Here is a 22,468-nt window from a genome sequence, read left to right as displayed (position 1 = left end):
TTCAGCTGTAAAATGGAGGAGAATAGTTCTGTTAGTGAGCACATACTCAGAATGTCTGGGTTGCACAACCGCTTGACTCAGCTGGGAGTTAATCTCCCGGATGACGCGGTCATTGACAGAATCCTTCAGTCGCTTCCACCAAGCTTCAAGAGCTTTGTGATGAACTACAATATGCAGGGGATGGAAAAGACCATTCCTGAGGTATATTCGATGCTGAAATCAGCGGAGGTGGAAATCAGAAAAGAACATCAAGTGTTGATGGTGAATAAAACCACTAAGTTCAAGAAGGGCAAGGGTAAGAAGAACTTCAAGAAGGACGGCAAGGGAGTTGCCGCGCCCGGTAAGCCAGTTACTGGGAAGAAGTCAAAGAATGGACCCAAGCCTGAAACTGAGTGCTTTTATTGCAAGGGAAGTGGTCGCTGGAAGCGGAACTGCCCCAAATACTTAGCGGACAAGAAAAAGGCCGGCAACACCAAAGGTATATGTGATATACATGTAATTGATGTGTACCTTACCAGTACTCGTAGTAGCTCCTGGGTATTTGATACCGGTGCGGTTGCTCATATTTGTAACTCAAAACAGGAACTACGGAATAAACGGAGACTGGCGAAGGACGAGGTGACGATGCGCGTCGGGAATGGTTCCAAGGTCGATGTGATCGCCGTCGGCACGCTACCTCTGCATCTACCCACGGGATTAGTTTTAAACCTCAATAATTGTTATTTAGTGCCAGCTTTGAGCATGAACATTGTATGTGGATCTCGTTTAATTCGAGATGGCTACTCATTTAAATCCGAGAATAATGGTTGTTCTATTTATTTGAGAGATATGTTTTATGGTCATGCCCCGCTGGTCAATGGTTTATTTTTGATGAATCTCGAACGTGATGTTACACATGTTCATAGTGTGAATACCAAAAGATGTAAAGTTGATAACGATAGTCCCACATACTTGTGGCACTGCCGCCTTGGTCACATTGGTGTCAAGCGCATGAAGAAGCTCCATGCAGATGGACTTTTGGAGTCTCTTGATTACGAATCATTTGACATGTGCGAACCATGCCTCATGGGTAAGATGACCAAGACTCCGTTCTCCGGAACAATGGAGCGAGCAACCAACTTATTGGAAATCATACATACCGATGTGTGCGGTCCAATGAGTGTTGAGGCTCGAGGAGGATATCGTTATGTTCTCACTCTCACTGATGACTTAAGTAGATATGGGTATGTCTACCTAATGAAACACAAGTCTGAAACCTTTGAAAAGTTCAAGGAATTTCAGAGTGAGATTGAGAATCAACGTGACAGGAAAATAAAATTCTTACGATCAGATCGTGGTGGAGAATATTTAAGTCACGAGTTTGGTACACACTTAAGGAAATGTGGAATAGTTTCACAACTCACGCCGCCTAGAACACCTCAGAGAAACGGTGTGTCCGAACGTCGTAATCGCACTCTATTGGATATGGTGCGATCTATGATGTCTCTTACCGATTTACCGCTCTCATTTTGGGGATATGCTTTAGAGACTGCCGCATTCACTTTAAATAGGGCTCCGTCGAAATCCGTTGAGACGACACCGTATGAATTATGGTTTGGGAAGAAACCTAAGCTGTCGTTTCTAAAAGTTTGGGGATGCGATGCTTATGTCAAGAAACTTCAACCTGAAAAGCTCGAACCCAAGTCGGAAAAATGCGTCTTCATAGGATACCCTAAGGAAACTATTGGGTATACCTTCTACCTCAGATCCGAAGGCAAGATCTTCGTTGCCAAGAACGGGTCCTTTCTGGAGAAGGAGTTTCTCTCGAAAGAATTGAGTGGGAGGAAAGTGGAACTTGATGAGGTGATAGTCACCCCTTCCGAACCGGAAAGTAGCGCAGCGCGGGAAAATGTTCCTGTGGTGCCTACACCGACTGGGGAGGAAGTTAATGATGATGATCATGAAGCTTCGAATCAAGTTACTGAACTTCGTAGGTCCACAAGGACACGTTCCGCACCAGAGTGGTACGGCAACCCTGTCCTGGAAATCATGTTGTTAGACAACGGTGAACCTTCGAACTATGAAGAAGCGATGGCGGGCCCGGATTCCGACAAATGGCTAGAAGCCATGAAATCCGAGATAGGATCCATGTATGAAAACGAAGTATGGACTTTGACTGACTTGCCCGATGATCGGCGAGCCATAGAAAACAAATGGATCTTTAAAAAGAAGACGGACGCGGATGGTAATGTGACCATCTATAAGGCTCGACTTGTCGCTAAGGGTTATCGACAAGTTCAAGGGGTTGACTACGATGAGACTTTCTCACCCGTAGCGAAGCTGAAGTCCGTCCGAATCATGTTAGCAATTACCGCATACTATGATTATGAGATATGGCAGATGGACGTCAAAACGGCATTCCTTAATGGCTTCCTTAAGGAAGAGTTGTATATGATGCAGCCGGAAGGTTTTGTCGATCCTAAGAATGCTAACAAAGTATGCAAGCTCCAGCGCTCAATCTATGGGCTGGTGCAAGCATCTCGGAGTTGGAACATTCGCTTTGATGAGATGATCAAAGCGTTTGGGTTTACACAGACCTATGGAGAAGCCTATGTTTACAAGAAAGTGAGTGGGAGCTCTGTAGCATTTCTCATATTATATGTGGATGATATATTATTGATGGGAAATGATATAGAATTCTTGGAAAGTATAAAGGCCTATTTGAATAAGTGTTTTTCAATGAAGGACCTTGGAGAAGCTGCTTTTATATTAGGCATCAAGATCTATAGAGATAGATCAAGACGCCTCATTGGTCTTTCACAGAGTACATACCTTGACAAGATATTGAAGAAGTTCAATATGGATCAGTCCAAGAAGGGGTTCTTGCCTGTATTGCAAGGTGTGCAATTGAGCACGGCTCAATGCCCGACCACAGCAGAAGATAGAGAAAAGATGAGTGTCATCCCCTATGCCTCGGCCATAGGATCTATTATGTATGCCATGCTGTGTACCAGACCTGATGTAAACCTTGTCGTAAGTTTGGTAGGAAGGTACCAAAGTAATCCCGGCATGGAACACTGGACAGCGGTCAAGAATATATTGAAGTACCTGAAGAGGACTAAGGATATGTTTCTCGTTTATGGAGGTGACGAAGAGCTCGTCGTAAAGGGTTACGTCGACGCTAGCTTCGACACAGATCTGGATGACTCGAAGTCACAGACCGGATACGTGTATATTTTGAATGGAGGAGCAGTAAGCTGGTGCAGTTGCAAGCAAAGCGTCGTGGCGGGATCTACATGTGAAGCGGAGTACATGGCAGTCTCGAAGGCAGCACAGGAAGCAGTCTGGATGAAGGAGTTCATTACCGACCTAGGGGTGATTCCCAATGCGTCGGGCCCGATGACTCTCTTCTGTGACAACACTGGAGCTATTGCCCTTGCGAAGGAGCCCAGGTTTCACAGGAAGACCAGGCATATCAAGCGTCGCTTCAACTCCATTCGTGAAAGTGTTCAAAATGGAGACGTAGATATTTGTAATGTACATACGGACCTGAATGTAGCAGATCCGTTGACTAAACCTCTCCCTAGAGCAAAACATGATCAACACCAGGACGCAATGGGTGTTCGATTCATCACAATGTAACTAGATTATTGACTCTAGTGCAAGTGGGAGACTGTTGGAAATATGCCCTAGAGGCAATAATAAATGGTTATTATTATATTTCTTTGTTCATGGTAATTGTCTATCGTTCATGCTATAATTGTATTGTCCGGAAATCGTAATACATGTGTGAATACAAAGACCACAACGTGTCCCTAGTAAGCCTCTAGTTGACTAGCTCGTTGATCAACAGATAGTCATGGTTTCCTGACTATGGACATTGGATGTCATTGATAACGGGATCACATCATTAGGAGAATGATGTGATGGACAAGACCCAATCCTAAGCATAGCATAAAAGATCGTGTTGTTTCGTTTGCTAGAAGCTTTTCCAATGTCAAGTATCTTTTCCTTAGACCATGAGATCGTGCAACTCTCGGATACCGTAGGAGTGCTTTGGGTGTGCCAAACGTCACAACGTAACTGGGTGACCATAAAGGTGCACTACGGGTATCTCCGAAAGTGTCTGTTGGGTTGGCACGGATCGAGACTGGGATTTGTCACTCCGTGTGACGGAGAGGTATCTCTGGGCCCACTCGGTAATGCATCATCATAATGAGCTCAATGTGACTAAGGCGTTAGTCACGGGATCATGCATTGCGGTACGAGTAAAGAGACTTGCCGGTAACGAGATTGAACAAGGTATTGGGATACCGACGATCGAATCTCGGGCAAGTAACATACCGATTGACAAAGGGAATTGCACACGGGATTGATTGAATCCTCGACACCGTGGTTCATTCGATGAGATCATCGTGGAACATGTGGGAGCCAACATGGGTATCCAGATCCCGCTGTTGGTTATTGACCGGAGAGGCGTCTCGGTCATGTCTGCATGTCTCCCGAACCCGTAGGGTCTACACACTTAAGGTTCAGTGACGCTAGGGTTGTAGAGATATGTGTATGCGGAAACCCGAAAGTTTTTCGGAGTCCCGGATGAGATCCCGGACGTCATGAGAGGTTCCGGAATGGTCCGGAGGTAAAGAATTATATATAGGAAGTCAAGTTTCGGCCACCGGGAAAGTTTCGGGGGTTACCGGTATTGTACCGGGACCACCGGAAGGGTCCCGGGGGTCCACCGGGTGGGGCCACCTATCCCAGAGGGCCCCGTGGGCTGAAGTGGGAAGGGAACCAGCCCCTAGTGGGCTGGGCGCCCCCCATGGGCCTTTCCCCATGCGCCTAGGGTTGGGAACCCTAGGGGGGCTTCCCACTTGCCTTGGGGGGTAAGGCACCCCCTTCCCCCCTTTGGCCGCCGCCCCCCTTGAGATCCCATCTCCAGGGCCGGCGCCCCCCCAGGGGGCCTATATAAAGCGGGGGAGGGAGGGCAGCAACCTACAGCCTTGGGCGCCTCCCTCTCCCCCTGCAACACCTCTCTCTCTCGTATATGCTCGGCGAAGCCCTGCCGGCATCCCGCTACATCCACCACCACGCCGTCGTGCTGCTGGATCTCCATCAACCTCTCCTTCCCCCTTGCTGGATCAAGAAGGAGGAGACGTCGCTGCACCGTACGTGTGTTGAACGCGGAGGTGCCGTCCGTTCGGCACTCGGTCATCGGTGATTTGGATCACGGCGAGTACGACTCCGTCATCCACGTTCATTGGAACGCTTCCGCTCGCGATCTACAAGGGTATGTAGATGCACTCCTTTCCCCTCGTTGCTAGTATACTCCATAGATGCATCTTGGTGAGCGTAGGAAAATTTTAAAATTATGCTACGATTACCAACAAGAATCCCACCCAAACTTCCTGGTTGCGACAAGATACATACACACTTGTCACCATCATAGAAGGTGGGAGCGACTTTTGCAAGGGGTATCCCTAGGGACCTCCTATTTAGCACAATGCACACTAGCGAACTAGCTAGGGCGCACTCCCTTCCCTCGCGCGCCCTTTGGGGCGGCCCATGTGCAGGGTAGGATACCCTCAGTTTTTAAATTCCTTTTTTCTATGGGACGTCATATGCGTATGCCGGCGGATCTTTTAAAAAGATCTGCCGCCTCATGATCTGTTAGATCTACCTCAATCAAGTGGCCAAGCGTCGTCCTCTACTTCCGCAACAAAAGTCTTGCTGCAGAACCTTTGCAATAGAGATCTTGTTGCGGAAACATTTACAGCAGAGATCATGTTGCAGAAACATTTAGAGATTATTTTTGCAACAGAGGTCGAGTTGCAAAAATTGATAATGTTGCAGAACTCTTGTTGGGGCAGCACCAGCGGTTGCGGCTAAAGCTCAAGGGGGTGACATCCATGGACGCCGGTGCGCCTCCGGGGCGGCGGTGACGTGGAATGACGGGCAAGGCTCGGACGACGGCGTGCTTCGCAGAGGCAGGCAACAGCGAGACGGTGTTGCTCAATCTAGAGCCGACATCAATTGAATCTATGCGAAGATAGAGGGGGAGAGAGAGAGGGAGAAAGGGAGAGAGGGAGGGAGAGAGAGAGAGAGGGGTGGGATGGTGTTGCTCGATCTAGAGGCGTGTAGAGAGAGAGAGAGAGAGATATTAAGAGAGGATTTTGGAACCCTTTGCATTCATTAGTCATTATTATGAATATCGGAGCATATATCTCATTTTTTATGAAATATACCGGTTTAAACTCAGGTACGATGAGCGAAAAAATAACACTCATCAACTCCTCGGAGCTTAAACTTGATCATCTTCGAGCAACATAAATAAAAATACACATCATTAGGGACTCAGTTGTTTAAAACGAAATAACGAAATAACGTTTTGGTTCACTTACGATCGGTGCGCCTAGATAACCATCCGCTTCTTGACGTGAAAACTTAGTATAGTTGTAACAATGCCATGGTTATTATGCAATTACTAGTGGAGAATCAACACAAAACTCTTTCTTAACTAGACAAAGTAATAAAGTAGCTTCTATTCCATTCACGCTAGTTAACACTTGCTTGCTGGAACGCACGGAAGAGAATTTTCATTCTTGAGCAATAAAAACATAAATTAGGAAGTGAAAGGTATGCAAAGACAACATTATTCTAAAGTAACTCACTAACACACTCACGGGTGTCTTGTTTTCAAGACTCTCAAGCACTTTACTTTAATTATTGCTTGCTAAAACTTTTGTTATCTCGTGACGGGATTATGCCAAAAAAATTATCATGCATTGGGTTTCGTAGTGGCTTAAGTTCGAGTACTATGGACCAATATGTTGTCTCCCGGCAGCATTTGCAGCCTTCAACCAATTTGCCCAAGACGATTTGCGCCGTCGTTGGTGAACCCAGCCATCCCCAGACCTCTCTCTGTTCACGGGGATGCACACCCGAGCTCCCATCGACATCCACAGTACCCCAGGCTATTTGCTGCACCCTGCATCGCCCCTCGCTGCCTCCACCGAATCTCCCCCGGCCAAGCGTGACGCAAGCCCAACCAGGGCGCCCGTCGTCTCCACATGTGGTGCATCCGCGCGCCGTCCCGACGCCAGGCAAGCCACCAGATGCGTCCTACACTGCCAACGACGACGAGACGCATCAGATCTCGATTCCTCTTCCTCGGAATCGCCATCATTAGACTCCTCCTCGCTTGCCTCTGCCAAGACCCAAAACAGCCATCCTGCAGCCGCCGAGCATGTCCCTGTGCCGCCACCCGCCACCGCCCGCAGCCCTGGCCCGCCGCACGTCGGCCTCGGGTTCTTCCTACCCAGATCCGCTGGCGACGCGCTGGGCATGGTGGCAAGGAGCGTAGTGGGCCAGAGCGTGCTCCTCAACGGTCATATGTTCCTAATAGTTGTTCATCGATGTGTCTTGACTTCTATACAAGGACGTTGCAGTTGAACAAATCTTCAACTCGCGTTTGTTTTTATAGAGATATCTTTAACGGACCTAGCTAGCCGGCGCCCGTGCGCTCGTTCTTCAGATTGAGCACACATTCCTTTTAAAGAAACGAAAGCATCAGGTCCTCTTCTATTGCACCAAAAAGGAAAGCGTGAGGTCCATGTGCTCACGCTATATATCCCACCTGCATTTATATAGGGGATCAAAAACCTTCAACGTCATAACTTTTGATTTGAGTGTCAAAATTCAGATCCGTTTTCACCTTTGTGTTTCTCACGACGAGTTCTTCAAAACTAGATCCCAGATGAGTAGGTTACGACGAACTTTTTTTCTGGAGCAACTTTGTGTGCTACAGAGGCCACTTTAATGCTCTCAAAAAGCAACTCTTGTTTCCCGTAGTATGACTACCTATTAGCAAAGGATCCTTCTAAGTTGGTTATCATGACTACCAATTGACTAGCTTCACCTATAAGTCGCCTACCATAAAGACAAATCCATCGCGGATCACCAAATCGCCCCAAATGTCGGGACCGACCTCTCTAGACACTTTTAACCAACCAATGACGGTCACCGAATTTGTTTGCACAAGTTCGTACGTCCGAAATCCTCCAAGCCGGTCGAGGAGGGGGCGTTCTCAGGGCCCCTCGGCGTCGATTGCTCCCTTCGACATCAAGCCGGATCCCATCACCTCAGATGACAAGAGGAGCAAAATCTGCCCCTCCTAGCCGAGGCCCCCGCGATGGACAAAGAGTCTACACTACAAATGGAGATGCCAACCCAACGGTCAACCTCCGACCGCTGTTTGACGATGCCCTCTCTGCCCTCCCGAGCAAACACGGCGTCCAAAACTAGATGTCGCGTAAGGAGGAGATGTTTTCCCCACTGCGTCAACAATTTCTGTTGTAACAAGGAGGTAGCAACAACAACTTCGAATATTGATAAACGCAACCACATATAGAAAAGACTAAGTTCACCCAATAGAGCCCGTTGGGGGTCGAAAATAAAACAACTATGTGACTTATATGCACTGGAGTTGTACATTAAAAAGCCAGCAAGTTTTGGGGTATTTTTGTGTAACTCCAATGCATTCACCAGACAACTCTTTTGTAGTCTCAGGCTGACTTGGTATCTAGATAAAGCGGCCACATATAGAAAAGACTAAGTTCACCAGGCAACTCTTGTGCAGTCCAAGCCTGAACAACTCCATAGTTTTTGTTAGGCAACTAGGCACTAGCAGAGGGAAAAACACACACACACGCACGCGCGCGCGCACACACACATATTCATGTGCCACATATCTCCAGCTAGGAAACTTAACCAGTTCCACCCGCTCCCCTCTACGGTCGCACCAAGGGATCCCACCCGAGGAGAGGAAAATCTTGACTCCACCTCTATGAAACTTAATTACAGGTATCTAAAAACTTTAGATATTTACCAAATAATGGTCTTGGTAAATGTTTATGTTCGTGAGGATTGGGCAACTGGATACATGGTTTTAGGCAAACTATTTGTTGATTGTGGGCAACTGGATACTTTGTTTTAGGCAACTGTATGGTTGATTGTGGGCAAATTGATACTTTTTTGTGGGAAAATTTGGGTGCGAAGGAGGCAACTATCGTGCTATAGGGAAGCAACTTCTTATCTTTGGCCTAGTAGGACTGCCTATTGGGTTTATTTGCGTAAAAACAAGAAAAACCACACAAAACATAAGGCCCCTTTAGTGCTACATACAAAACAACTTCACTGCACTATGTGTACCTGTGAATTTTACTAACATTATCCCAACTCGCCTATCATGGTTGCTCATTTGCCTATTGTTTGATAGTCAGTTGCCTACAATTGATTTTCAGTTGCCTATAAATATTGTAAATTGCCTACCATTGATGCCTAGTTGCCTACTATTAGTAATTAGTTGCCTATCATTGCTGCTCAGTTGCCTAACTTTGCAAAAATAGTTGCCTACAATATTGTGAAGTGGTTTATCATTGTTTTTCTAAGTTGCCTGCAAACACTCTAAAGTTGCCAAAATGGACCACAAAGTTGCCTATCATAGTTAGCAATAGCACACACAAGAGTATCAATGGTAGGCGACTTCATAGTATTATAGGCAGTTTAGAAACAACGACGTACAAGCATGAACAATATGCAACTTAGAAGTGCCAGTGAGGAAGTTGGGAGAATGTTAGAAAAAAATTAATTAGGACAGAAAGTGTAGTGAAGTTGCCTATTTTTAGCACTAAAGTTGTCTCTCGTAGAAAGAAAGTTGCTTATAAAGGTGATATGATGTTGTCTACCTCTGTTCAAAGTTATTCTCTATTACTAGTTAGTTGCTCACTGTTGGTAATTAGTTACTTTAAATTGGAGTGGAGTTGCTTCTGTTTAGCACTAAAGTTGTCTCATCTAGCGTTTAAGTTGCTTTCTGAAAGAAAGAAAAATTATCAAAACATATTCATGTGGGTTTACTTTTGAAGAGCTCGTCACGACCTGGCTAGCTAACACCCGTGTGCTCAGTAGCATTGGCACGCAGACTCCCCTAGAAAAGGAAAGCACATGGATCTCATACCACCCATCCCCACATAGTTCAAAATTTGAAATCATGATAGATGACTTAGATCCCACAATTTTTTTCTGATATGTAGGCAACTTAGGTCTCTTGATGGACAATTTTCGTAGTATTGTAGGAAATTGAAGATCACTCGTAGGCAACTTCGTAGTGAAAGGGCAACCTGGTCTCTGGGGTAGACAACTTAGAAGCCATGTTAGACAAGTTTCCACTCTACGGCAAGAAACTTTCGCAGTATGATAGGCAACTAAACAATCCACAACTTATTTTTCGATGTATGCAACTTAGAAATCATAGTGACCACCTATTATACTGTTGCACACAACTAACTAGGTGGCTACTAGGTGAAGTTAGTTATACAGACGGTGCAATTCATCTAGCATCAGAGTTGCTCATGTTTAGCACTAAAGTTGCTTCATCTAGCATCAAAGTTGCTTTTGAAAAAAATCATCAAAACATATTCATATTGGATCTAGTTTTGAAGAGCTCGTCACGACGAACCTAGTGGTGAAAACGGTTCTTCGTTCTGACACTCGGTTCAAAAGTTGTAGCTTTAAAAAAAATTGAAACGCAATAAATAGGTGACGTCGGCATATGCATGCGCATAGGTATTCTTTACACTACCCACTGGATAACGCGTTGAACGACTTTTGTCGCCTAGGGCGTGCGCTGGAAATAACCAAATAGCGCAGCTGCACTTTGCAGCATTAAGGATCTTTAACATATTTAATTCCGAAGTTTCTGATTAGGCCCTCCACGAGAAGGAAAAACTTATTTTAGGTTTAGAGGCTACCGGACTTTGGTATGACCAAGCTACATGCATGCAAGTACTCCCTTTGTTATTATTTACTTCACATATATTTGTCTCAGGTCAAACTTTCTACACTTTGACCAAGTTTGTACAAAAAAGAAATTAACATCCACAATACCAAATCAATACTATTAAAATCATCATTCAATATATTGTCACATCACATATATCTTTTATTATGAAAGTTTAGATTATTTTCGATAAACTTGATCAAACTTTATAAAGTTTGGCTTAAATCAAAGCTAATGTGCGAAGTAAATAAAAACGAAGGAAGTAGATGACTCGCAGAGGACGCTATATACCAGCATGCAACTCAATTGCTAACAACTACTATACGGTACTACTTTCTTTCAAAAAAAAAGACTATACGGTACTACTGGTGAGTTAGTAATTAATTGCATTGATGGTGGTATCTCCATATATGTGACCAGATGGAGATAGAGCTTTGGAATCCAAACTGGGCAGCCATATTCATCGAAGCCTCTACTAGCTAACTACATTCATCAGTTGGGTCGAGTAGTGTTACTAGCTACGGCTAGACAACGCTGGAGCAAACTAGTATGTGATACTCGATGCACGCATGAACGCCTTGGCTAATGCATATACATGGCCAACGTACATGATCTCCTTGCATGGCCATGGGTGCGGCTTGGGAGGCAGCGGGAATCCAGGATGTGCGGACATCCAAGATCATCTCTACTCCTGATGTCTCAGTTGGTAGTCTCCGTTCCAGGTTTATTTTCGTCCCACCTTTTTTGTCCGGGTTTTTTTCGCTGGTTTCTTTTCGTCCTACTCCCACCTCTCCCGGTCCGATCAGCGGTAAAAGAAAAGCGGACAACCATGCGTAGCGATGCCCCTTCGCACGAACAAAAAATCGCACGAGAAAAAAACCAGACGAATCTGCCTGGGAGCGAGGACCCTCGCCACAGCCGCCATCGGGGATCGTCGCTACGTCGACGGAAATCACGCCCTAGCCGCCAAGGCAGATCCTTTTGCCGGCGCCAAGGCCCTAGAGGAGGCGTCGGCGCCTTCGTTGAGGACCTTCCGGTCGCCGTCGGTTCACAACAGAAACCGTGTTCGTCACCGCACTCCTCCTCTCTCTCCATCTCGCTAGCGGCAATGGAGATCAGCACCCTCCAGATCTTCCTTCACCGATCCTACATGCACGACCTCCGCGACCACCCACCAGCGACGGTCTGAGGTCACCGACGCGGGCCGGTGGGCGACCCAACGATTCGCCGCCGCCGTCAGGTTCGTCTCTCGGGCTGACATACTGCGGATCGGAACTCCGTTGAATCCTCTGTCGTTGGCCCATGCCACAGTCCTCTCCTTGTCCCTCCTACAATTCATGTACATCTTCCCCCGATTCACCAGGTCAGTCGCGAGGGACCTCTGATCTGCAAGTTCCTGATTTTCAGACGTTGTGTTGTGTGTTGTTCTCCTGGAGGTCCTTCTGGTTGGGTGTGCCAACCTTTTCTTGATAGCAGTTGAGATTTATCCACCAATCTTAAAAGTTTGGTGCCTATAAATCAGTTAGCTGATTCCTTTCTTTTCATTCTCTTTTGATTTTCTGGTCTGATTATTCAAGCTGTTCTGATGCTTCATCACGACATTCAATATTGCAGTGTGGCCAATCCGTGGAGTGCTTGTAAGTGGAACGTTGGACACGTACATGATATACACTGTCTAGCTATGCGTATGTGAATTTCTTGATGCATTTGTTAGGAGCAAACAGTTTGATATTTTTTTCATGTGCCACTGCGAAGTAGCATTAGTATCTCCCAATGTCAAATATCTGACATTAAATGATCTGCTAGCATTTCTACCATTACCAGTCTGATGTAGTTTTCCGTGTTTTGTCAAGGTAAGTAGATGATATAAGAAAGCGTTGACATTCTTAAAGAGTGTCTTTCCTCTTTCAGGGGTTTGTTTACTTCATCTAGGATTTTCTTTTCTTCCCTTTCAATATTTTTATTTAATTAGTTTGTTTCCTCTCTTCCTATACAACCCTTTTGTACAATTTTGTTTTGTTGTTTCCTATATAGATAAAAAATAGCAGTGTGGATTATCTAGCTGTACAGCCTAAAAAGTCCATATCTGAGGGGTACAATTTCCTATTTGGGTCTAGATATATTCTCCTTGAAAGATATATACACCTCCCTACTGCTTTTGGATTGGTATTCTGCAGCCATGATATTGTACCGAGCTGCGTGATTGGACAAATAATCCTATGCTAGCAATTCATAATTTGAACTGCGAGTGGATTTTCTTTAGTAGTGTTACAACGGTTAAATTTCCTCCTAGATAATATATCTTTGCAGTTGCAACTACTCTCTCCTCCTTGATGTGCCCTACATCACCGCCAGCAGTGCATCAGGCCGCTATTGTGCAGGTGTGTGCCGTCTGCCCTTAACCGTTTTTTAAATCTGTTATGATCCTTGAGATTTGTGGGCCGTTTTGGCTTACTGTAAAGGTTCTGAACATTTAGGTACGGGATTACTTATCAGCATTTTGTCGGTGAATGCTAGAACTCGTGTTTGTCAGGTTATGCCATTTGAATTCAGTTACATATTGTGATTCACTTTGCTTTCATTGCAGTCCTGATATGATTCACACCCACATGGCTACACATGAGAAAATTGCAGATCGGTTTTTAGATTGACTGGTTGAATGGGCAAAGAATATAAAAATCTCAAATCCATTGAAGATTGCAGACATGGGTCAGTTGTCAGTGAAGGGTATGTAACTCAAATGGAACCTACTACACTTTTGATGTTTGGTCGCAAATATGTACATTTTTGTGAAGTTGTTAACATCAGGTGTAGAAAGAATTTCCCTAGAAACTACTTGCATTTGCATGTGGAATTCAGTATTCACATCTGCATGTCTTTAGATCACACTGCTTCAAGATGCGACTCAGTAGTCAATACATATTATTATGCCACCATTTTTCTTATTTAATTATGAAAAGTCTAAGAAGTTTATCTGAACAACAAGAAGTGAAGGTGCTACAGTTTTGTATGAGGGTGCGTGACCAAGGTAAGCATTGACCATTATATTACATTTTTTTTTCCATCAAAAAAGTTCTTGTCCCTCGGTTATTAATCCAATCAAAGTTTGTAAAATGATAGCATCTCGGAAGAGGGTTGTTACATAGACGGCACTAAGCAGCCTTGATTTTGCACTCTAGCAACTATCCTTCTAAGTCTATGAACAATTTTATCATATATACAATTACTCAAATATAAGGAATACTTGGAGTATTTAGAGCTTCACTTGACGAGGATGCACTACTGAAAGTCATGAGGAATTCGTAAATCTGTGACGTGAGTTGCGAACTGACAATAATACCTTGGGCTATTAATTCTTTATGGGATTGTAGTGTGGGCCTCATCTGCAGGCCGCTGTATTGGTAGGTGCGTTGCCACTGGCATTTGAAATATTTACTTGCATTCTTGCCCATGGCAACGCACGGGCATTTAACTAGCTCCTGAGAATAATTTGTGATATAGCTTGCTCCTATATGTGTCATTGACAACGTTGCTTGTGGAAAGTAATAAGGATTTATCTAGCTTGCTCCTGTTTGTAATAAGGATTTATTGATTTAAACAAAACTTCTTTACGATCTTCATGTTTGTTGTCTTGGTATGTTGACTGACTAAATCACAACATTGACTGAGATGTCTTTTTACAGCAAATAGGTATTGTCTGCAACGCAAATGCCTGGGAAGGCACTGGATGGTCGCTCGAACAGCGGTTGTTGTGAGAAAATTACCCAGGTGCTTGAGGTTAGAAGTGTACAGAGGAGCTCTGGAACCTCCTGCATAACAAGGTCACACGATGTGTTGTGTTTACCCATGAGAATGAACCTTCTAATGTACCCCTCACAACCGGATGTTTCTTGAAAGCAGGTAAATTGGTGCAGGACTATTTCCTCTCTTCTATCTTGATGAAATTACTTCTGTGATGTTGATGTCCAAACAATGCAAGTCTTTATTTCATTCACTAGCTATATATAGAAAGGTTGTTATATTAGTTGTTTCAATGAACCCTTATTTTAAAGCAACTGGCATTTCTTTTCTTGAATACGCACGACAATGATGCAGATATCATCATCTTGAGATGTACTAACTACTATACTCATTCAAGGGGTGTTCTGCTCTTTTGCCTACTTGGAACGAGGACGGCATCGCTTGATAGAGCCATTGCTATCATCCTTTTATTTGGAATCATTAATGTATTATTTTGAACTAATGTTTTTTGCTAATGTAGATTGTATCAACTGCTATGGTTGAAAATATATATTGGTAAAAGCATCTATCTTATAAGGTACCCCCTCTGTAAAGAAACAAAAGAGCATTTAGATCACTAAAGTATATTATGTTTGCTTCAGTCGTTAACTATGCTCGTGAGCATCAAATGCCTCATGGCCAAATATATTATGTTTGCTTCAGTCGTTAGAATAACATGTATTTAGTAGTTGTAGAAAGTCCATTCTGTAGAGGAACATAGTAAGAAACTAGCAGTCTGCAATACCAAGCACCTGAACTCTAGATCTACTTCGTGAAAAAAGCCATGCAAATGGTCTTCACATTTTAAGTTGTTATGCACATTTTAAATTCTATTTTTGTTTCTCTTGAAGATAAAATTTGGTGTATTTTGTAATAATGTCATTCATTAATGTTATCTTTTTTTATCATTTTGTGTAGCCATGTATTGTTTTCATGGATGAAACTGATGCCATTGGTGGCCTAAGATTCTGTAAGGGCACTAGAGCAGATCGTGAAATACAACAGAGTTGATGGATCTCCTTAATCAAATAGATGGATACACGAGCTCGGGAAGGTACACATTATTCTATTTTGTGGCTGCTATGGTAAAAAAAAGTACTACAAATATGTGCTGCTGATAGTTGCGAAGTTAAAGGGCTTAACTGAATTTTTTGGAGGTATTACACAACCAATTGCAATATACTACTACCGTGTAAGACCAAGTTTCTAAAAAAATTATAACACATTAATTTGCAGTGAAATTTGTGTACTTCCTCCGTTCCGAAATATAAGTCTTTTTAGAGATTCCACTATGGACTACATACGGAGCGAAATGAGTGAATCTACTCTATAAAATATGTATACATACATCCTTTTTGTAGTGGAATATCTAAAAAGACTTATATTTAGAAACGGAGGGAGTACTATTAAGAATCAAGTGATCTTCCTATGTAAATGTGTCATACTGAATACTAGTGCTGATCTCATTCCTTCCATTTTAATGTCGCAGCTATACGTCTGGTGTATTTCCTCCCAAATGAGACTCTGCGAACTTCTACAAGATGGCTTCGAAACGCCTTTCAGAAGCAGGATATGAACACTATGAGATCAGTAGCTACTGCAATTATGTTTACGAGTGCAACCACAACACAACGTATTGGGCAAACCGGCCATTCTACGTGTTTGGTCTTGGATCAGCAAGCTACATCAACGGTGTCAGGTTCTCTAGGCCCAGAAGAATGAAGGAGTACGTGCCATAGATCGATTTCGTGGTGGATACGGGAGGTGTGGTCCACTTCACCATGCTGGAGCCTAAGGGCGCAAAGTCTATCTCACGAACTAGCCGTGCATCTTGCCCAACACCTTTCCATCTCTGACAATCACGAAGGTATTTCCTTGCAGTATTTCCTTGCATACGCGGTTGCTGACTGCTATATTAAACTTCTGTTTCAGAGCGTTCCAGGTTGTGTTGAGTGTATGTTTGCCCAATTGCAGTTGATCCCGGTTAAGGTTTTACATTGCATGCCTCAAATACCCGATCATGTGGCTTCCTTCCGTTAGCTTTGAGTACTCAATGTAGCGGTTTCCCTTCTTTAGTCATAACTTTACAAATATTTGGTGCATGTACATATCACTTCATTTAGGAAATACTCAAATTGCAAAGTTTGTTTCATTGTTAATCTCTTGAATAACTTGGATTACTCTAAAATCGGACTCCCTTTTCGAAGCACAATAGGACTCCTTTTTATACACATTTAAACTATGGTGCTAATATTTTTTCCCGGGAAGTGTATGTTAAGATTCCTCCGCCATGTCTACCACACCTCTCTTCCTTTTGTAAGATATTGACTACTGAATAATGACCCAAGTAACAAGATTGGCAGAGGTTCTATCTCATAGACTAAATCTGTCATCCAACCCATCATGGGTGCATTGCAAGGTTTGATAATTGTTGTCAATTCAGAAGGGGGATTTGCCTCATTGAAGATACAGATAAATGATTTTCTGACCTCATATGGATTCTCACTTCCATTCCTCATGTCTCCTATGTCTTGTGTCTCTTACACAGGCAGAACGACCTGGGCCGTAGATTATACGGTGAACGAGGGCGGCGGCAGCACTAGAGCGCGACAAGGCTGGTTGAGGTATAATTTATTTAAATCATTTACTTGCAGACTAATGTTCGCTATGCTTCTTTTAGTGAACGCGTGTAATTTTGTGTGAGAGCATCATGGGTGCACTGCTAATTTAATAATCTTAGCAACGTAATGTTAATCCAACTAATATGATATAATAGCTAAAATTAGCAGACATGCATCCGTCTTCATGTTTCTATGGTATTAATCATTTGGGAGTAAATTTGCTAACCCCAGATCCTGAAATATACTTTTTTTTTATAGAACTCTACATCTCGCTGGAGTGAACTTGTTTCCCAGACGTCTCATGCCGAAGTCTGAGGCACTGGCGTACTTAGCCATGCCGTTAAGAAGCCAAATCCATAGGTTGTGAGCGAGGTGTTCATCCGCACTGTTGCCTGACTGTGAAGCTCTGCCACCATGCGAAACCCTCTCAAGCCACTCAATGTATTCTTCTTTCTTCTGATTGCATGTTTTGTATATGTGGATGCTTGTTTTTTTATGTGCGTGCGTGCGTGTGCGTGTGTGGTAGGTTTCAAGACTATTAGAGTCCATGTCGTTTTGGTACTTGTATGTTCAATGTATATATACACATAAATCGTGTTTCTCTTGCTAGACCGTGAGATTCTGGGAATAAACATAACAATATCATCGTCAGCCTTGCCTCTGCTCCCAGCTACCTTCGCTTGAATAAGTCAATGTTACTCCTCCTTTTGGCCTAAGTAGTTGGCTACGACGATGTGCACTCCTTAGCACCGGGAATTGGCCAGGGCCACCATAGAGGGGAGAGAAGATGGCGGTGAGAGGAAGACACGGGCAGATTGTTGTGGTGTTGAGGGGAGGTGACAGTGAGAAATCGTGACGGGGAAAGCAGACCAGGAGAATGAGATGTGGGTGTGAGCGTTGTGCCCTAAGAGTGAATTGGTTTTTTAAGATGCAAGGAAAATGAGCGGTGTTTGCTTCAGAGGAAAAAGAGCAGTTTGCAATGAGAGAAATGCCACGTGTTCTTTTATACAATGACAAATATCACATAGCCTAAAAAGTTATTTCTAAAGAATAATTACTAAAAAGTGATTTATAGCTTAGCTAGCCTACAATTTATTAAAGTTGCAATGCGATTCAGTCTAAGAAAAAGAACGATGCCACTCACTCCGACTAAAAAGGGTCGATGCACGCATCTAGCAGTTGACCAATGAATATATAATGTATATGAGCTTATTTTAATTTTAAAATTTTAGTACTCCCTTCATCTCAAAATAAGGGTCGTTAACTTAGTACAAAGTTAGTACAAAATTATATAAAATCTGTTTATATGTTAACTTTTGTAGATCGGAGATAAAAGCTAAGAGCAACTCCAATGGGCGACCCATTTCGTCCGCGGCCGTCCGTTTGGGTCGGCGCGGACAGAAAAGGGGGCCCAACGCGCCGACCCAAACGGACGCGCGTTCGTTTTTCGTTCGCGGGCGACCCATTCCCGACCCATTTTTTGAGTCTGATTTGCGTTGGTGCGGACACGCGACGGACGCGCGCGCGCTCGCCTACTCCTGTCCCCGGGCCCGCTGGTCTGTGGCACATTGGCCTCCCCTCCTCCCGGCCAACAAGCAACCCTCACCCCCGCCTCCTCCGTTACCGACGCCGCCGCCCATTTTTGCCGGCGACTCTTCTAGCTGCCGCCGCCTCCACATCCGCCCAGCAACGCCGCCCCTGCCCCCAGTCGCCCGCCGCCGCCGTTTTGCCGCCGGGGAGCAAACAGGTTCCCGCCGCCGCTTCCCCCACCGCCCAGCCGCCCGCGACCAAGAAGACGCCTCGCCGCCCCCGCCACATACGACCGGCACACTCGTCGGATGCCGTCACACTCGTCGGACTCCGGCAGGGCAGCTAGCTGGTCTGTGGGCGCCGCGTCTCCCCTCGCCGGCCGTCTCCTTCTTCGACGCCCGCAAGCTGTTCGACAGTTTGCCAAGGTACGAAAATGGACTCCGCCGACGAGTTCTTTTTCCACAATTTCATTTGCGACTCCGACGATTCATCGTCCGACGACGAGGAGGAGATATTGGCTGCCATGTTGGTCCATCACCACCTCAACAACCAGCGGCCGCTGTTCCGTGGCTCCATTCCGGGCCACCTTCCGGCGTTGAATCGTAACCGGGAGAGCGGGCATTTCCTTCTCTGGAAGGACTAGTTTGATACAACAAACCCATTGTTCAAACATCACAAATTCCGCCGCCGGTTCCGTATGAGTAGGCATGTTTTCAACCGTATTAGAGAGGGAGTGGTTGGCTATGATGACTACTTCGAGTGCAAAGAGGATGTCGTCGGCAAGATTGGTTTCTCCTCTTATCAAAAATGCACTGTCGTCATCCGAATGCTTGCATACGGAGTGCCCGGTGATCTCATTGACGAGTACGTCCGTATGAGCGAGTCTACATGCCTAGAGTCCCTGTATAAGTTCTGCAAGGCTGTGATTGCTGTGTTTGGCCCTGAGTACTTGAGAGAGCCGACAGCTGAAGATACAGCCTGTTTGTTGGCGATGAATGCTAGCAGGGGCTTCCCGGGGATGCTTGGCAGCATAGACTGCATGCACTGGGAGTGGAAGAACTGCCCTTCTGCTTGGCAAGGGCAATATAAGGGACATGTCAGGGCTTGCACTGTCATACTAGAGGCCGTGGCGTCTCAAGATCTCTGGATCTGGCACTCTTTCTTTGGCATGGCTGGATCACACAATGATATCAATGTGCTTCAGTGCTCGCCGGTGTTTGCTAGGCTTGCCGAAGGCAACAGCCCACCGGTGAACTTTACTGTCAACGCCCACAACTACGACAAAGGTTACTATTTGGGTGACGGTATCTATCCTCAGTGGACCACTATTGTAAAGACAATACCCAACCCTGTCGGAGAGAAAAGGAAAAGATTTGCCCAAGAGCAAGAGAGTGCTAGAAAGGATGTCGAGCGTGCCTTTGGTGTTTTGCAATCTCGATGGGGCATCGTTCGGTATCCTGCTAATACTTGGAGCACGCAGAAACTATTGGAGGTGATGACTGCTTGTGTGATCATGCACAATATGATCTAGAAGACGAGCGCCCGAAACATCTGTACGATCAAGGCTTTCAGTTTCAGGGTGAGAATGTTGTGCCTGAGCATGGAGTAGCGGCAACATTTGAGCAGTTCACTCAGTTTCATGAAGACATGCGTGATTGGGAAACTCACGTGCAACTGCAAAATGATTTGGTTGAGCATATGTGGACTCATGTTGGCAACCAATAGATGTATCTTCTTTTATTCGTTTGCAAAACTATGTGAAACATTTTTATTTTTATTTGGCCTGTAAAACTATACTATTTATTTGGGTGGCTAAACTATTTTGCTTGTTAAATTTTCATTTCACAATATGTTGAATGCATTGTAAAATTGGGCGGCCAGCTCGCCACGCCTGCACATATGGGTCGGCGCGTTGGGCGCGCTGCCGACCAATATGAAAAACAGGGCGGACGCCGGGCAGGCGGCCGACCCAAACGGACAAAAAGCGGACGAAATCGCCGTCCGTTTGGGTCGGCCCGTCGGAGTTGCTCTAATTGCTTTAGATGATCTTTGAAAATGTCAATTGATGAAATCACTACGTAAGAATGATGGACCATGTACCGGACTGAATACTCATCGAATTTTATATAATTAGAAGACATGCATAAAAATAATTGTTTTTATCAGAAGTTGTATTTCTCTATATGTTTTTTCGACATATTATGAGAGAGATAAACATGACTAATGTTGACGTTAAAAAAGAATCAAGGGACACGGGATCCAAGGTAATGACGTTGGAAGCCAAAAATTTACGGAGTTTTATAAAGCAATACAGAAAATATATATGCTATTAGATAAAACAAAAATTACGGAGTTTTGTGTTAGTACAATTATTTAATCAACATATTTTCCTAATAAGATCAAATATGTTTTTATAGAGAAAATAGTTGTGTTAGTTTCACTTTTATTTTTTCAGATATTATATATGATTATATTATGCAGTAGAAAATATCATTTATATTTCATCATATATATATTTCACAGACCCTCATATACACTACATGGATCTATGATTTTGTGTAACTTATCATAACTCTGTATTTTATGTGGCATTAGTATTAACATGCTGAAGCAATATTTAGTTTTTTTACTTAGTCCATGATGCTAGAGTCAACAAGAGGTCAGAAGTTTTGCGAGAAGGAAACTATCCAGACGTTGGCAACGTTATTTGATAGTTGGCCTGGGATGAACAACAACATCTCATCGTGCAACATGGTAAGTAAAGTATTTTGTTTATTGTTATCATGGTTTATTGTTGTTTTTAATAGCTCCACTTGTAGATTTATCTTTGCTATGCATCCATAGGCCGATACATCTTGTACGTGATCGACAAAGAGGCACGTCGGATATATATTATGGACCCTATTCAAACATCACAATCGTCAGAGGGTAAAAATTTGGGGCATGCACTGAAATTTAAAACTTTTGCAAGGGATTTCAAAGAAGCACTCGAAATAAAGCTGCCTGGTTGGAATTCCAATATTTATAAATGGCAACGTTTATTTCCGTTTGGTATTCCAACGAGTATAGACGGGTAATGAATTCATAATAAAATGAACATTTATTTTTGTTATCACTATATTCTTTACATTATTAATTTAAAATATTACAGGAATGTGTCTAGCTATTTTGTTTTTCATTTTATGCTCTGGTGGAACGGTACAGAATTGATCAAGCCGGTTTGCGCGGTGAGTATTGTCCGTTACATGTTTTAAGACCTTTGGCATGAAATTTGCACACTAACTACATATATTGTTTGTGCAGGATGGGTATGAGTTGAGGAAGCAGTTTTTATTATAAAAAATGTCTAGGTACATCCATTTCTACGACAAGTAATTCCGAACGGAGGGAGTACCTGCTAAAACACCGTGGGAATGAAGCTAAAGGCAACTTTCCTGATATTGTTAAAGAATTTCTTAAGCGCATCATCTAGATATTGATAATTTTGTAATAGATGTTTAGCTGGAACATCGCTCCGTTGGTTACATGGACATGTCATTAGTCTTTCTTTTTGTTATCAATTTTCATTGCAAAATGGACTTCAATTATTCAGTAATTGTGTTTGTGTTATATTGTTTGTGCATGTTAAATTTAACATGTAACTCTTGTAAACTTTTTCAAGAGCCCGTGGCAACGCACGGGCACTCTACTAGTTCTTACAAAATGCAAAGAATCGACTGTGATG

At 43.9% G+C, this 22,468-nt stretch overlaps 1 long non-coding RNA gene across 1 annotated transcript; it reads left to right on the top strand.

The window, feature by feature from the left end:
- Window positions 1-16,101: 16,101 nt before the first annotated feature.
- On the top strand, window positions 16,102-18,026 carry LOC120967356 (uncharacterized). The gene is made up of 3 exons (XR_005761159.2): window positions 16,102-16,460; window positions 17,142-17,217; window positions 17,473-18,026. It is a non-coding gene; the product is annotated as an uncharacterized lncRNA (long non-coding RNA).
- Window positions 18,027-22,468: the final 4,442 nt, after the last annotated feature.

This window comes from Aegilops tauschii, chromosome 6, assembly GCF_002575655.3.
Source record: "Aegilops tauschii subsp. strangulata cultivar AL8/78 chromosome 6, Aet v6.0, whole genome shotgun sequence".
NCBI lineage: Eukaryota > Viridiplantae > Streptophyta > Magnoliopsida > Poales > Poaceae > Aegilops > Aegilops tauschii.
Note: the sequence above shows the minus strand (reverse complement) of the source record. Positions and strands in the feature narration are given on the sequence as shown.